At 47.4% G+C, this 14524-nt stretch overlaps 1 protein-coding gene across 1 annotated transcript in view; it reads left to right on the top strand.

The window, feature by feature from the left end:
- The first annotated feature begins 1947 nt into the window (after positions 1-1947).
- Positions 1948-14524, top strand: part of ptp4a2b (protein tyrosine phosphatase 4A2b) — a 34574-nt gene continuing 21997 nt past the window's right edge. Inside the window, exon 1 of the mRNA XM_006631209.3 lies at positions 1948-2147. The gene's annotated coding sequence lies outside the window, so the exon portion shown is untranslated. The remainder of the gene's footprint in view (positions 2148-14524) is intronic.

Genomic DNA, 14524 nt, shown 5'->3' with positions numbered 1-14524 from the left:
AACTCACTGGTTTTGCCTGGAAAAAATGATTGAATCACCAAATGTTCCCCTCACATAAAATATCCTTCCAGACTGCCTTCAAACCTAGAAATGATAAATAAACATATGATCCTACAGGAGAGTGCCAAAATATTTGTAGATCTCTGAAAATATCCCACAGGGAACATCCTGCAGGACTTTTTCAGGAAAAATAATGGAATCCCGAAGAAGCCTTTTGGGATATGATAGAGATTTTACCCCCAGAATATAAAAGATTCTAGAGGCATTCTGCAGGACATGTTTGAATCATGCAGAATTTGCATGCAGGGACTAAATCATATCTTTAAAAAAATGACTGACTGAGGCATGCGAAAAAAGAATGGGATTTTACTGTATATCCATCTTATTTGAATTTCAGTGCACATTGTAGAAGACTACAATACTCATGAAAACCGACTGCGGTTAAATCACGCTGCACAGGACTGTTTGAGCTCTGGGTACAAGTGTATACATACTGTACAAGTGTATCACTTCAGAGTCATGCACAGTATTTCCCAACGATCGGCTCCCGTACACGGGGTGTATTTGTCATGAGAAATGATGCAATGATTTGGGGACGAACAAGATTCCAACACAGATGTGCCTTGCAAGTGATGTCCTGTGAAAGGTTTATTCTATTGGATCCAGAACAGTGGGTTTCATTTTTTTCGCTTGTTATAACTTATTTTCCCCCAGTGGGTGGCAGTATCATAAGCTCTTGGGACACAAGAGTGTCCTAGAAAAGATGTTGTGTAGTGGGCAAATAGCCCTGGCGCCTCACAGCCCCCCAGTCCTGGGTTGAAGTCGAGATGGGTGGAGTTTGCATGTTCTTCCTAGGAGAACATCTAGCTCCCACCCCCCACCCCCCCATGTGAGTTTTCTCTGGCTTCTCCCATTTCCCCCCACAAACCAGAGACATGTTGTCTGGAGTAGCTGACATGTCTACAATGTCTTAATATCTACTTGTTAAGATCCATGCTTGCATTTCAGCATTGCAAATAATATCACCAGATATCACCAAAACCTAACATACGAAATCAAACAGAGCCTGGCCAAACCATTACCAAGAGGCTTTCAACAAATTAGATTAAAATAATTGTTTTCCTTTCTCATTCTCATCTAAAAAGATTGGAAAGGGTTCCAAATAAATACTGTGTGCATTCTTGTTGGGAACTTAAAACAATAAGGGGGCTTATTTTGATGTTATTGTGGGAATACACAAAGTTTCCATTGAAATGAATCCAAACTCTTTTACTTTCACTCGAAGCCGAGTAAAACTCCATTATTTCAAACCATCAGCTTTATTTCACATGAGGGACAACCTAATTATAATAACTAGTTTATTGATCTTGATGCAAACGTTTTACCATATATACACTGCATTATTAGCGCAGTGTAAGTTGCACAGGTAAGTGAAAATAGGGTGCGCGGTGCACTTGCACAGAGTGACACATCGGTGCTATTGTCCTCAGTCACCTGATGAAGAAGAAATGTAAGCGGTCTCTGTCGTTCATTCTGACACACCCATGACTCATCAGCTGAAGGCGCTTCACGATAAAACAAGGCAACAGGGAGACCAACAGAGACAGCTGCCTGCAATAAACTGCAAACTGCAATAAACCTGATTAAAAGCCTCTGTATCCAAGCGAGTTTTAAGGGCGGGAGTTTTAAAAGCGCAGCAATAAAATTTTTCTTTTCCAACACCGAGCGTGCTGCAGTAAGGTGACACGCCCCTTTTTTTTCCCCCGCGTGGTTGTGATTTTTATGTTTGATGTTCTACGTCGCTTTTGTTTGTTTGTTTGTTTTCTTTTTCTTTCTTTCCTTCTTTGGACGCGAGGTCCCGCCTCGCGCTGGGGCCACCCAGGCCGCCGGCGCCGCCCCGTCGCTTTAACGTGTGTAGTACGTCACCGGCGCGGCGGGTGACGTGGAGCGCAGCCCCTCCCCGCCGGGGGGAGGGAACGAGCGAGCGCGAGAGGGAGGGAAGCAGGCAGGCTGGCTGGGTCGCTCGCGGCGCTCGGAGCAGACGACGACAACAACAGCGGCGGCAGCAGCAGCCAACGGTCACGGCAGTAAAACGTCCACTTTTCTCCGGGGGTTGTCACGGGATTTCAATGAGCAGCCTGCCCTTTGTAAGTCCGAGTCCCCGCTTTTCCTCCCGCCTCTTCCCTGGCTCCGGGGTGGCCCGTGTGTGCGCCGGGGAAAGTGAGGCGAGGCGGCAGCCATTAGGAGTGAGCGTCGGTATAATCCGCTGCCGCTCGCCGGTCTCATCTTTCGGCTCTAATTGCTTGTTGTTTTTTTTTTTTTTAAATAATTCCGGTCTGTGGCTTGCACTGCCGGCGAAGGTGTTTTCCGTTTCCTTCGATCCTCTGCTCGTGTGTCGTGGTGGGTCCGGGCGAGGCTTTTTAATTCCGAAGGGGACAAAAAAGATGATATATAGACATACGTGTGTCTGATCCGAAAACGGCCTCACGACGTGTAGCTCCCTTTGTTGGGACTTCATAGTTCCAGCGATACGTGTGTGTGTGTATAGATATATTTTAGATGAAGTTGTACGTGTTTCGTGGGCGTTAGGGTTACTACTAGTTTGCTTGTTCGCAACTTCCTGATGTCTGTTTAAAGAAGAGTCTGTTTCCATGTGGAGGTTGCAAAGAAAAAAAAAACCTCAACGAAACTCCTTGAAGTAGTCTGAAAAATAATTATCCCATCGTGGCGAAAAACAAAAATAGCGTCCGTGGAGGAGGGGGACGAGTGCGAGTTTGTCGGGGTTCATTGGGAGGGGAGAACAAAGCCGTTTAAAAGGCTTTTTTTAAATTGGAAAAACGCGACGCGATGTGCTTGCTGGGTTAAAGGGATTTAAAAAAACCCGTGCGAGGCTTGAAGCCTGAGCTGTGCATATACATGGACTTGAGTCTGGGGAGGGAGAGAGACGGCCGACATCTTCTGAGTTGTGTGTGTGTGTATATATATAGTCTTGGCTTGCAAAGAAATCGGTTCTTTCGGAAGAGCATTGCATTGCAAGAGCCTTACAACGGGCTTGCACACATGCATGTATATTTACACGCCGTGTGTATGTATGGCTGTAGTTGTGTGCGCGAAATTGGCTGTCTGCTGTCGGGGGGGAGGGAGGGTAGGTCGTGAAACAGCTGTCACTGAAATGCGTCATCACCACGTTGAAACTCCGCTGCGAGCAGGCAGGACCAGCATCTCGCCTGCTGACGCGAGTCCGGCCTTTTTCTTTGGGTTTCGTAAGTCATTTGCAGAACAAGGAGCGGTGTGTAACTTGAAACTGAGGCGCAGAGCCTGGGCTGGCTGGCTGGGTCTGGATCTCCGCGCACTAATCGTCAGCACAGTAATCACAATAACAGGAATTGATGATGATGATGATGACCGCCGGGCGTCGTCTCCTGCCCCGGCTCTAGGTCACTTGCCCTTGTGCGGGAATCCACGCCACGGTCAGCGGTGTCCCGGCCTGGGGCCCGCTCGTGCAGATTCACGGGCTGCCACGGCCCTGCTGAGTGGACGAAGGTGTTGTTTTATTTAATTGTTGTTTAAAAGGGGGAGTTATCTGTGCGCCCTTGATGACGGAGGGGGCAGATCTCTGAAGGTTTCGCTTTCATTGTTCACGCGGCTCTCAGCTGGGGCGGCCAGCCCACTCCGCGAGTGGCGTGGGGGGCTCTCCGGATATTTGCATGCAGCTGTCGGCGTTGCGGTTCGGGACGTGGAGGGTGGTTGTTACCGGCGCCCCCCCCAGAAGGTCACTTGCTGTGAATCAGCATGCAGCCCCACCCCACACCCCTCGCTGGCTGGCTGGCCGGGTTGGTCGGTCGTCGCCGTGGTCAAGCCCGGCCAAGTGGCGTTTTGCGGTGTACATGCGGAGTGTCTCTGACCTGTCACCTGTCCGCAGCTCTCCGGCAGGGCGCCTCATTGAGACTGGCTGTGCTCCCCCACTCTCTCCTTTTAAATGTGTTTTTCGCAGGTGAAATTGTATGATTTTTTTAACATTGCTAAATGGACATCTTTTTTTAATCAAATCTTTAATTTACACTCCACTTCGGAAGTCCAGTGGGCCCTCTTTCTGTCTGGTGTTGTAAAGAGGCAGGGCTGGGGTAGGTTGCTGTTGTGTGATGTCCGGTGGAGGGGGCTACTTCTGTTGTTACTCCAGTGTGGAGGCCCTTGATGCCCATGCTTGCTCTTAGCTGGCTTGGTATTGGTGTTACTGTCGTGATCCTGACTGTCCTCTAAAGGTTGTTCTGAGGTACAGACGCAAACCCGGTGGTTGGCTACATCTGGGCCTGACTAAAACCGGTCCAAGGGGCTCCCCGCCGGCTGGGGCCGGGTCCGACTCTCTCCGGTTGCTGCGGTTCTGCTGTCGCACTTGTGTTCTCTGTGCACCAAATGTGCAGCTGCCTCAGCGCCTCCAGTCTGCATGTTTGAGCTACAGAAGTGCCTGGTTGTGCCCACGTGTTTCATGTGGTGCGTCTGTCTTTTGGAGTCTCCCAGCCCCTTCTCCTCCCTCACACTCTCCACCTGGCTCCTGGCTGGCTTCTCTCTCTCTCTCACAGAAGGGCTGGACATCTGACAATTAAAATATTTGAGATGTGTGACATGAAACCCCCCCCCAATGTCATATCCTTCTGCAATTTATTCTGGATAAATCGATCGAAACCCGTGTTGCTCGTTCAGGTCGTGGGAGTGGCCTGTAAGCCATCCTGCGTTTAATTTCGTCGTGTTTTACAGAGTGTCGGAGTGATGTTATAAGCCAGCTTCCTCCCCCACCCCCTCATCTTTTGTGTGCATAGTGTTCATGTGAGAGTGGGGTCAGTGTGCTGCTGTCTGTGGCTGGTGTTGTCATCCCCAGGGGGCTGCTGAAAGCCTCCAGCCTCGCTGCTGCTTCCCTGTAATGAAATGCTGCTTCTCAAAGATGTTTATTAAATATTTAAAGAAGACTGCTGCTCTCAGCCCTTCTTAAGAAAGGCCTTGTGTCAGCTGGGGCTCTGTTTGACTCTGTTGTGCTACCATAAGACATTAGTCAAGACCCCCCCCCCCCCCCCCACCTTCCTCCCTGTTTCTTTGTGACTCTAATTACCTGCAGTATTTACATTCCTTGTCCAGCTACAGGTGAGCAGTTCTAATAAAATCTGCACCTGCTTGCCCGTTCACAGAAAACCACAGCATAATGGTCTTTCTGTCAGGCAGGTTGTGACAAGATCATGGGTTGAAATCCCAGGTGAAAGACTGCAGTACCTTTGAGCAAGGTACTTCACTTAAATGGCTCCAGTACAATACCAAGCTGTATAACATGAATGCTGTTGCTGATAAGAGCATCAGCCCAAATAAATGTTTATTTTAAACAATTTAATTACATTTGTGGTATTGGCATCCTAATGCCTGGCCAGTACTTCTGAGAGCTGTGATGCTTTACAAGAACAGCAATTAATTCATTAAAAGCAAATAACATCTGGTAGCACTTGTCAGTTTTTTTTAATCTTTCAGACTCTGAACAGCATGTTCCCTTCTGTGATATTCTGGTTGTCACGGGTTCAAGTTCCCTGGGCTGCTCTGGTGTCGTCTTCATGCCTCTCCATTGTCTGATGTCCTGCACAAGGGTAGCTCCAAATTGTAGCTCTGCCTGGTGGGGGCCTCCTGGACTTTCGCATGCAGGGCTGCCCAGTGCAGAGATACCACTCTCTCCTCTGCCAGTGAGGACTAAGAGGAAGTCACGCATGAGTCACTTGTCTTACAACACAAGTAAGCAAACAGATCTCAGAAAGCCATCACCTTCTGTTCTGGGTTGGCTTTTGTAAAGTGGTTTTTAAACAACACACAATGGTAAACATCTAAAATGAGTGTCGGGGGTCATGTAATCGGTGCATGTGTGTGGGGTGTGTTGACTGTCTCTGGGTGGTTTTATAACAGGCATTTCCTAAATATTCAGGCCTCACTGGTAAATGGTGTTGAGCTGTGCTCTCACAATGTTTTTCGCTCTTGAATAAGTCTGAAACCTTCTGTATCTCAACCAGTATTGAAAATGTCAGCTGTACTGTGTGATTAAGCAGCTCTTTGTTCCATATTTATGACCTCTTATCTCGAGGGGATACAGAGTTTAGATTTCTGTGGGAGTCTCCAGGGGTTTCCCCCGTTGCCTGGTGAGGACGGGAGACCTGATGGTTTGAACTCGGCCTCAGGGAACAGCAGTGCAGGGTTGGGCCTCTCCCTGTGTGCACTGTGTGGCTTGCCCACAGGCCAGTTCACATACGCAGTAAATCCATTCCTAGTTCAGCGGGTTGACTAGCTAGTTGAGAGGAGTCCTTTGTGCAGACTGCTACACCAAGCATGTATTTGCCGAAAGGTCAGATTGAGCCTCCATCAATATTAAGAACTAAGTGTTTTTTATTGCCTGATTCTATCACGTTCCTTGCACTAAACTAAGATACGATTGTCAGGCTAATGCAGGCTGGGGTCAGTCAGTGCTCATTTCAAGGGTTAACAGCCAGGTTGTTGAGCCCGAGTTCTCGGCACTTGAGTCTTTAAGAACAAGCTATCAAATTGGTTGATGGTCTTTTGCCACTTTTTTAAAAAAAAATCTGCTTCTTTTTGAAGAAAGCACATTGTGTGCCATAATTAGTGTCAGATAAGGTAACTTCCTTAATTCTCCCAGGTGAGGAAGGCTGCCTCTCAAAATGAGACCTGCTTAAGCCCCTCTGATTTATTATTTGGTTTTGTTTATTTGTGTTTTGAAAGCAACAGATAACTCTTAAGGTACTCAGATGAAAGTCTCCACCTATTCAAGAAATGTATTCCTTACTGCTTATCTTCAGTCCTGTAGTTAAACATGGGTTGTATGGTTGGAGCAAAACAAGTATGCCTTCAGGTGACTGGCGTTATGCTGTGGTATACGGTGGAAAGATGGGCAGTATTTATAAATAACCATTGCTGAGTCTGATTTAAATGATCATGCTCTTCTGAGCTATTGGTCTTCATCAGGTTAGAACTGTCAAAGGCAGACTGAATTGTAAGAAGTGTGGGGTTTACTCACACAAATTAAGTGCTTAAAAGCATGAATGAGGAAACTGGCCAGATGCCCTTTGCATCAAGATTTGGAGTTCCAGCGAGGCAGACTAGTGTTTTTCCCTTGTTACTGTGAATTCATTTGCATATAATGTCAATTTCAGTTTGGAGTACTTCATAGAACTTGATTATCAGATTGCTGTTCAGTGGGAGTCGTGCCTCTCTATGCAAAATTTATTTCCAGGTTCCTGCCTGGACTTGTGGATGGGGATATTGTTGAAGATTTTCTTTCAATAAATCGAAGCTAGATCAGAAATGCTAAATATTTATTGGAGAGGAAATGATGTTATTGTTTACGCTCGTCAGTATTGTATCCAGGAAGTCTCATGTGTAATCGGCTCGTACATTACAACTGACATCTGCAAAAGGATTGAACTGTTGTCTCTTCGCATTTGGCGGTGCAGCATTTTACATCAAAAGCTGTTCTGCCTGCAATGAAGTCTTGCACTTGTGTCCTGTTACAGGGAGAGGATAGCAGGTCGACAGTGAAGCTCAGTTTGAAAGTAGGCAGCTAACGGAACAGGTGATTTGGAAATCATGAGGTGCTCAATTATAAAGTCAACAATTGGTGCATATGCAGGGGTTTTGTGTCTCCCCCCCAGAGTTCCTCTGTTTCGAGAGAGCCTGTGTGCTGGAATTCAAAATATTTATCATGCTTCTGATTGTGAGGTGGCGGTGATGTGGGGAGCGTCTCTTCATGTCGATGGCGGTGCTTGGGGTGAGCGTTTCAACACGGCAGATCCTTCTGCCTTTGTGTCCCCCTCTGTGGAGGAGGGGTGGGGGGGACACGTCATGCTGGGGCGCAGGTCACAGTGGATGCTGGCATTGTTGGTCACCCCCAAACCCCCCGCCTGCCACAAGGGCACCGTTCCCTCACGCTGTGGGTCCGGTGGCTTTCCCATCCCCAGGAGCCTTTTCTCACCCAGCAGATCGGGATCAGAGGCTCGTGTTAAAGCTCGGGGACGATAACGTCGGCTCTGTTTTTTTCCTTATTTAATCTTTAACTTGCTTGGAAAATTTGAAAACAGTCACCCCCGTCAAACGATAACGGCCTCTCTGCTCAAGACGTGGTATCTGGAGAGAGTTTTTCCACTCATAAAAGCTGCGTGTTATCAGGACTGAGTGGTATTGCACATTGTTTTGAGTACATGCAGTACTCTGGTTACTCACTGGAGGGACCCACGTGTGAGTCATGCTGTCCCCACCTCTTGTCCTGAACTTTCCACACAGTGTGGGCTGCAGGAGCCTGCTTCCGGAGGTCCTCTCTGCCGTTCAGCGCGTTTTCCAGCTGGCCGTCTCAGTCGCTGACTTGGTAACAACACCCACCCTGTCCTGCTGCGGGCTGTCACGGGGGGCCCCCTCGGCCCCTGAGGGGACCTCGTCAGGGCACAGCCGCACCCCCACGGAATCTGGGAGCACTGCTGCTCTCGCCCTGTCCGCACTTTTTGTGGAAAACCGCTCCGGCCCACTGTGGAGCCTCTGCTGCTCCGGCGTCGGAGATCTCGCGGCCGGTGGCCGACTTGCAGTCCGCCGTGCCGACGACGGCGCCGCCTCGCACCTGCACAGCGGTCAGCCCTGCTCACCTTCTCTCTCGCTTGTGAGCGTGGCGTTAGGCCGCCTGTTCCATTTCTCCTGCCAGTCAAATGTGACCTCGCATCTGGTTCTCTCCCTGAAGCTTCTCCTTGTCCACGAGTTAAGTAAGATTTATTATGGTAAAAAAACAACCAGAGACTTGCCAAAAACGTGTTTTAGAACAATCCATCCTGTTGTGGTTTGCGTTGCGTCCAGTGTAAGAATGCTTCTTAGATACACATTTCAAAGGTCAGTTTGCTTTTGGCATGCTTCCGTTGTCTCCGAGAGGCTTTAGTTGTCCATTTATTTATGCTGTGAGTCATTTTAAATTAACCAGGGATGTGAAAAAGGTTCAAGCATAACTGACTCGAACCAGATTCTTGCCGACGCCGGTGCGCGCCAGTCTGAGTGTTCGGGGCAGGACAGTCGTAGCCACCTCACCCCTCCCCACCCCGTCGTGCTGGAAACAGGTGATATTTCCTGCATCGCTCTGGGCGGTTCTGAAGGCACCGGAGGAGCCAGACTCCTTGATCTAACCTACTTTCTGAAGAGCATTTCCACTGCTCAGGGACTCTAAAATAGCACATCCAGCCTGATTAAAGGTGGTGCCAGTATTTTAGCACAGGGTAGTCCGAAGCTAGATCGGCTGCTTTTGGCTTCCTGTCACAGATTATGAGGGCTAAGAACAGTTTTGAACATCCTTTGCATCTTGAGGATTTAAATCCGCTCCCAATTAAAACGCGCTAACCAAAGAGGGGTGCTACAAAAGGACAGGAGGACATTTTGTGTAGCTTTCTTTCCGCATATGGTTACAGATATCTCACTGACCCTGGAATTGCCTTCCAGCTATTTGTTGGAACTTTCCAGGAAATCATTTTGAATTAAGTGGTAAGATAAAAGCAAGTTGGCAGTGCAGACTGAGGTGTTCAAGGGTTGTGGGGGTGGGGCGATGAAGGCCACCATCACCAAGGGGAGGAGGGGATGTGGGTGGTTCTCTCTGTCTTGCTGGCTGGGACTTTTAACAAGTTCGGCAGCTTTGAGGATCTCCCAAAGCCCCATGGTAAAAGTTTCAAGTCGCTTGTTTTTCCTACAACGAAGTGTGCAGGCTTTTGAATGCAGAGAAGGGGCTGGTGCAAGTGTCTTAAATTGTGTGAAGCTTCTAGGTCAGAGTAGGGTGATTCCTTCCTTCTCCATCCCTTATCTGAAACTCTCAGAAAACAGCAGCGGGTCCTCCTCATTCCCCTGAAGAGAGTGATTCTCAGCTGGCTTTCAGGTCGTCTTGTTCTTTCGGTCGCAGAGCTCCGCAGGGTGCCGCAGTAGGAATCTCCTGAAAGAAGGAAAGAAACACAACAGGAGGAGCTGGTTGGAACTAAAGGATATTGACAATGCGCTCTTTGGTATTAAGACTATGGTTATGTAAACGGCACCATTAATTTAGTTATAAATTATTCAATGAAGAAACGTATACTTCTGAAACTGACTCTGGTCTGTGCTACTGTGTTGTTTTTCAAACTGCTTCAGCTCAGAGGTGGCCCCAGGGTGTTTTCTGTGATGGTGAAGTTACTTGCTCGCTAGCTGTGGCAAGGCAGTGAGTGAGCGGGTGCAGGGATGCTGTACTCTGCATGCCTTCACCTCAGGTGCCAAAGACTGCATGTGTGTCAGCAGCCTTCAGGCTGATGTGTCCCTTTGTGAGCTGTGGGGGTTTTACCCAAAATGCCTTTTTTGTTGGCTGTTCGGTTTACAAGCGTCTGTGGGCTCGGTTAACGAGAAGTAACTGACCAGTAAGTGGCAGTCATGCTGGATGGGCTCTGTTGGAGATTGTTGTGTGAGCTACGCGGGAGCACTGTTTTCCACTTTTGTTAATGTTTTTTTTTTCTGCAAAACACTTAAGGTATTCATTTTGAGGTAATGTAGTGTTTCTTTTCTTCGGAATAGCATTCCTGTTGTCTTAACAAAACAAACTGCTGGAATCTTTTGCTTCTTGATATTTTAAATGGCAGCAGTTACGAAATTACTCATTTTGGTCTTGGTTCTCTTTCATGCTGTAGTCAGAACGAGGAGCAGTCTCTGATGTGAGTCTGTAGGTTAATAGAAAAAGGAAGCAACTCTGTGGTGCCTATTAACCATGCAATTATTGGATGTTGGCCTGATATTAGGAGCCAGGCTGCCTCGTGCAAGGATTTTGTTTCAGATTTCTGGTGTCCATGAGGCAAAAGAACGGGGCAAGGATTTATGAAACAAATCTTTGTCCCAAAAGGCAGGTTTCGGCTTGGTCTTTTTTCCTCTCCAGCTCTGCCGGCTTCCCTCCAGCATCCATCTGAAGCTCTGAGTTGCCCAACAGTTGGCACAGTTCTCGTCATCCTGCCCTCTGGGAATGTCCTGTGACTTGACCTTGCAGGAGGGGAGGGCAAGGGCAGCCGCTTTGTCAGTTTTCGTGGGTTTGGTTCCCTTTGTTCGGGCGGAGTTGGTTACTTGTAACTTTGCACTCGTCTGACAGGGGTCACAAGCAGGGCTGCCCTTTGCGTCATCGGTGGCCTAAGGGCTACATGCGTTTTATTTTAAATTCTTCCTTTAAAAAAGGAAAGAGGCTGCTCTGTGAAAAGTTTTGCTCTTTTCCTACGTGGTCATTTACGCAAGGAAACTGAATTACAAAAAAAACTCCTTTCGGAAGACGTGGGGATTATTGCTTGATTGTTTTTTTGCTGTTGCACAAGTGACTGTTCGGCTTTTTGTTGTTACTCATTTTGACGCTTCCTTGGTGTCAAGTGTGCGTGATGGGTCTCCATGTGTTAGATTAGGGGGTTTGGCGGTGTCCTGCGCTGCAGTGGTTCCCGATGGAGGTCCTTTCACAGGCTGTCCCAGTGGCCCACGGGTGTCTTCATGCTGGAGACCCTCGCTTGAAGAGGAACAAACACGAGGCTACGGATCTTGTTAATTGTGCTGTAGTTCCCTGGTCCCATCCAGCAGTAAGTAAAGTTGAATGTTGATATTTTTTTTTCCAATCACATGGCTAGGCAGTGCACCCATAGAATGTTTTCCTTGAAATATTTTATTTTATTATACGGTTATCTTTCACATTCTCTGCCTTAGGCAAATGGAGGTCGCTGACTTTCTCCGCATCCTTCCCAACCCAGAGCAGTTAGACTTTAAAAGAGCAAGATGGGCGACCAAGTGCGAACATTTGGAAACTTATATCCACCTGTTATCGGAAAGCTGGTCCTTCTTGGCAAGGGTTGCAGTGATGGGTCTTGGGCTGTCACTCGGTCTGCTCGTTTTCATCCCATTTGAGCTCTGAATCTGTGGTGACCGACTCTGCAGGACAATCAGCTAGCTTGTTTACATTTGTCAGTCCAGCGTGTCAACGACACCCTACTTCAAAGGTACTGTTTCCGCAGCTTTGCTGGCAGTTATTTCTTACCAAACAGCTCTTGCGATTTGATCTGTTTCTCGTAAAGGGACGCAGGTGGCAGCGATAAAAGCTCTTCCTTTTGTAGAGTTTTTGTAGTCTTCCTTTTGACTGGTTACATCTCGGGCAGCTTTGAAACTCAGAAATGATACAGGGTTGATACCAATTACAAATCCCACTTGATCATTTTAAGGCCTTTCAGTGTGAAAGCAGATTTTTTGAATATTTCTCAGGTAGAACATTAACATCAATTAGCCTGTGATTAGGCAATTGGCTGGTACAAAAATGACAAGATGGTGATCTTACAGGGACCAGTATACCAGGGTTGAGAACCAGTGTCCTATCTAGCGAGAGATTCAAAGCTGAACTAAATGAGAGGTACATTACGTGCAGCGCCGTGTACACACACACACCAGTTTTGAGATACAAGTTAAGCCTCATAAGCATTTGGGAGACCATAAAAACTCCACACCAGGGAGCCCAGGACTCAAAAGGTATGAGACCACATTACAAATCTCCAGCTGGTTATGTGTAGTTTTTGTCCTGTGTGTACTTTGAGATAGAGGGAGGGACTCTGAAACCTCTGTCTTGGGACCCCATTGTGGGATGAACACAAGTTTTGTACACTGCAGTTTTTGGATCAAACCAGTCTTGAAAGCCCTGCGTGCTCTAATTCTTGATCTTATAGTCCACTAGTGCAGTTATCGCAGTATGATGCGTGAGGCATCTTGTGTTTAATTTGTTTTGCTTAATGACACTGGTAGCAGTGTCGTGCTGTTGTCCTCCTGCACTCGGCAGTTCTGAAGAAGTGCTGGAGATGATGGAATAGGAGAGCGAGATTGTCATCTTGTTTGCAGGGTGAAGTGTCCAGGTTAGGCTGTGAAGCTAGCAGTACACGAAGCAGTCCATGCTTGTAGGGAAAATGGTGTGTTCGTTCTTGCTGTTAATAAGCAGTTTTAATTACAGGTAGCTGAACAATCGGAATGCTGTCACCACAAATTGCATTGGAATGTCGGAAGACTGGAATAAAATCCACTTGTCTGAGAGATGGCTGTCTGTACTGATGCTTATTCTGCTTGGGTTTCTGTTTTTTTCCATCAAACAAAACGTTTGGTGACAGCTTAGTTGTGTTTTTGCACTAAACTAGCCTCGCATTCGTGAAAGATCTTCCGGAGTTTTCTTCGTTTTTGACGATAGTTTGCAAACACTGGGAGGGCAAGTTCTCAGCAGTGTTGAGCACTTCTGTCCTGCTTGTATCACACACTACTGCAGATGTCTCTGCTCTGTTTGATGCAGTTTCTCTATTGTCCACTACTGACAAAAGCTAGGTTTGGCGCTTTTTAATGAAGTAATGTAACTGCCTGTAACCAATATAAGGCTTTATCTGAGTAAAAGTTGAGTGAAGGACTTTAAAAGGAATGAGCAGGTGCTGGTTTGTATTTTCCAGACTCGCTTCACTTTCTTTTGGGTATTTTAACTATCCAGGAGAGTGAAGCCCACGAAAAAGCTCCTTTCAGCTTTTAATTAAAAGCAGGGTGACCTGCTGATAATCTTATGGAGTGGAGTGTGGCAGGTATACCTGGGGTAGTACATCCAGGCTGCAATGCAAGATCCTTGCAGCATATCGGACTGGCCTGGTACCAGCTCGTGTGGTCCGTGTGGCTTTGAGTTTTTGTTTATGATTTTTAGGCATTAAAACATACAAAAAGGCTGCTTTTTGTTTACAAACAAGCAGTGCTTCATTGGTTAAATGATGCAGAGTAAACTTTAAGCATGTAGCTGGCCAGGTGTCTTGTCTGAAGAGTAGGAGTGAGTATGCCTTGCAAGCTACTTGCCTTCCCTCCTCGTGTAGGCATCGTGTGTGATGTCCTAGAGGAGCCCAGAGGCACAGCGGTCTGGCCTGAAGGAGCTGCTCTATGTGAGGTTCAGGTGCTCCATCCTCCAGTGAGACCCAGGCTGTGCTTCTCGCTCACAGTCCTGGGAGCTGGGAGAGGACATTTTAAGACACTGACAAAAAATCTAATGGTGGAAGAAATCGAATTCTTAAAAATCATAATGGCTACAAGAAATCGGTTATAGTTTTCCGTTGACTTGAAAGGTTACGATTTCTGTGATACTGAAGTCATACCTTTGCACTTGCAGTTTTTTTTTCTTCCTCTGCATTTACATAACCAGCCCCTGCAGCCTGGCCTCTGGACTTCAGCTCTGCCATGCAAACAGGTTCCTCCACTACACAGTTAGAAAGTATTTCCTGTGATCTGTCTTAACTGTTTCGCAGCAGCTAGAGGTGCGCAGGCCTGCCTGGGTCTCCTGGAATGCTTTGAAGGAGCGGCGGTCTCGGCAAGCGAGCCTGTCACAGAGGTGGAATTTGTTTGCATTTTCTTCCAGTGGTGCAAAGTCGGCCTTTGGAAAGCCAGGGGATTTAAGTTCCTCCAACACCTTTGGCAGAAGTGCTGTTTT

Source organism: Lepisosteus oculatus, chromosome 11 (assembly GCF_040954835.1).
Source record: "Lepisosteus oculatus isolate fLepOcu1 chromosome 11, fLepOcu1.hap2, whole genome shotgun sequence".
Taxonomy (NCBI): Eukaryota; Metazoa; Chordata; class Actinopteri; order Semionotiformes; family Lepisosteidae; genus Lepisosteus; species Lepisosteus oculatus.
This window is presented reverse-complemented; position numbering and strand designations above follow the sequence as displayed.